Genomic DNA, 2,773 nt, shown 5'->3' on the forward strand with positions numbered 1-2,773 from the left:
ACGGTAATAAACTTGTGGCAGCCACTGAATTGTGGTCGTTTGTTACAACAGTCATAGGAACCTCATATGGAGCTTAACTTGGCTGAGGAGAAAGGGAGTGGAGGANGCTCGTGAACTGCGAGATCACGACTGAGCCAAGATCGGAACGCTTAGCCGAATGAGCCACCCTGGCGCCCCTGGTTCTGCAGTCTTGATCACACCCCCAACGGCTCCTTGCCTTCCCTGTCTCACCTCCACAGCTGCCCCATACTCCCTGCAAAGAACGACACTCATGCTCACATCCCTGCCTCAGCGGGGAGCCCAATGGAAAACACAGAAGGGTGCTCAGTGTCCCAACCTTGACTGGTGGTTACCAATGGCAACCAGGAACAGCACCCTTCCCCCAACCAAACTGCCAAGCACTCCCTAGATGCTTGGGGAAAAACACCCAGAGTGATTTTCTTCCTGGATCATTAAACCATGGCATCGCACCGAACACAGAGTCCAGAAACGAAATGAGCCTGCATGACTTTTAACACAGGAAAATGGCAAAGAGGTGATCCCAGGTGTGTCTGGGCCAGAGAGAAGAATGATTTTCCTAACCCAGAGGTGGGGACACAAGCCAGAGCTCCAACTAGAATCTGGGGAACCCAATTCATGATGTAATTATTCTATATCTACAAGCAATTTATGTATATAACTATATATAACTATGTATTGCTTATACGTATTATGTATAATATAGTGGTATTTATTACTATATGTATTTTATGCATTTATATGTACTATATAGCTTATATAATACTAATCTATGTAATATACAAATGTATACTTATTTATATGACACAGAAATTGCTTGGCCCAAGGATTCCATAAATGCAGGTTCTCCCAGCTACGGAATCTTGTGTAAACTGCCCACAGGACCACACAGCAGGCATGATCTGGAAACCATCGACTTGGACCCGGAATCTGGTTAGTTTGTTTGTTTTTAAGGACAGAAGGCTGTAGTGAACACCTCAGAAATACACAAATACACATGCACACACACAGGGGAAAAAAAGTCTCCAAATGACCACCAAGTACATGAAAAAAACTCATCTTCACCGGTCACCGAGAAAGCAGAGAAAGCAAGATTAAAATCACAGTGAAAAACTACTCCACGTCTCCCATAACGGCCCAAATCACAAAGACGGACATTTGCAAGTGCTTTCGAGGATGCAGAAGGTGCAAATGGTCTGAAACCTTGTAAAACTGTTTGGTGAAGGCCACGAAGGCCGCCCTACAGCTCACCCGTTGCTGGGTGCCCAATAGAGATGGATGCTCACTCCACAGAAGACGCGTACATGGATGTTCCTGGCAGCTGCGTTCATAATAGCCAGAACCTGGAAACCACCTAGCTGCCCGTCAATGGTGACGGGATAAATCAATTCCGGCATATGCATATGATGGGGTATCCCACAGCAATGACAAAAACGAACCACCGTGACATGAAGAACACAGATACATTCCTCAGACATGAGCCGCAGACGCACAACCAACCCAAAACGGGTGTGTGTGTACGAGTACACTTACGTGAAGTTCAGGAAAAAGGTAAAACTACCGCACGGTGATTAAAGGTAAAGCAGCAATAATCTTTGAGGCTTATGGGTGGAAAGAGGTACAAGGGAGCATTTCTGGGAGCCTAGAAATGTTCTATATCCCGATACCAGGGGTGGTTACATGTAATGTACATACATCAACAGGCATCTAGTTTATACTTAAGGTTTATATACTTTTCGTAAGTAAGTTATACCTAAGAAAACCTAAAAACCAAAGCCTAAAACTTCAGTAGCCTCCAGGTGCTCACCAGAGAAAGCCACACCCTTCACCATAGCCCAGGGTGATTGTGATCTGTCCTGTCCACTCCCATGACTCCTCTCTTGCCAAATCCTCCCCACCTTTTTTTCCTCCTGGCTCCAGACTTACTCATCCTGGAAACCAGTTTGCTTTGACAGGGAGGGTGTCCGGATCTAGAAAGAAATCCACCCTCAGAAGGCAAAGACACCTGCAGGGATTGGCCTGAGTGATGTCAGCACCCACATACACTAATGCAGCAACGGCTCCCTGATTAGATGCCTCTTCCTCTGGGAAGCCTTCCCAGACCCACACCCCAGGTAGGAGTCCCACAACTTGCTGCTTCTTTAGGACACTGACCCCTCTGTTTTAAGTTGATTTATTTGTCTGCCTTGCCCCCGGGGGCTGAGACCCCTCTGTTGTGCTCCCTGTTCTGTCCCCAGAGCCTAGCAAGATGCATGGCACTAATAGGTACCCAATCAACATTCGTTGGAGCAAATGGATGTCTGAATGAGAAAATGAGTGATTTGAGGGAGGTTAAGAATAGGTTGGAGTAGGGGCGCCTGGGTGGCTTAGTCGGTTAAGCGTCCGACTTTCGCTTAGGTCATGATCTCGCGGTTCGTGGGTTCGGGCCCCGCGTCAGGCTCTGTGCTGACTGCCAGCTCAGAGCCTGGAGCCTGTTTCAGTCTGTGACTCCCTCTCTCTCTGACCCTCCCCTGCTCACGCTGTCTCTCTCTCTCTCTCCTAGAACTAAATAAAATATTTTTTTAAAAAAAAAAGAATAGGTTGGAGTAGGGGCGCCTGGGTGGCTTAGTCGGTTAAGCGTCCGACTTTCGCTTAGGTCATGATCTCGCGGTTCGTGGGTTCGGGCCCCGCGTCAGGCTCTGTACTGACTGCCAGCTCAGAGCCTGGAGCCTGTTTCAGTCTGTGACTCCCTCTCTCTCTGACCCTCCCCTGCTCA

At 47.8% G+C, this 2,773-nt stretch overlaps 1 long non-coding RNA gene across 2 annotated transcripts in view; it reads left to right on the top strand.

The window, feature by feature from the left end:
• Positions 1-1,949: 1,949 nt before the first annotated feature.
• Positions 1,950-2,773, top strand: part of LOC144224788 (uncharacterized) — a 6,917-nt gene continuing 6,093 nt past the window's right edge. For both annotated transcript variants that reach the window (XR_013333136.1, XR_013333137.1), the window contains exon 1: positions 1,950-2,132. This is a non-coding gene — a long non-coding RNA (uncharacterized LOC144224788). The remainder of the gene's footprint in view (positions 2,133-2,773) is intronic.

The sequence above is a fragment of the Crocuta crocuta genome, unplaced genomic scaffold (assembly GCF_008692635.1).
Source record: "Crocuta crocuta isolate KB4526 unplaced genomic scaffold, BGI_CrCroc_1.0 scaffold728, whole genome shotgun sequence".
Classification (NCBI taxonomy): Eukaryota; Metazoa; Chordata; class Mammalia; order Carnivora; family Hyaenidae; genus Crocuta; species Crocuta crocuta.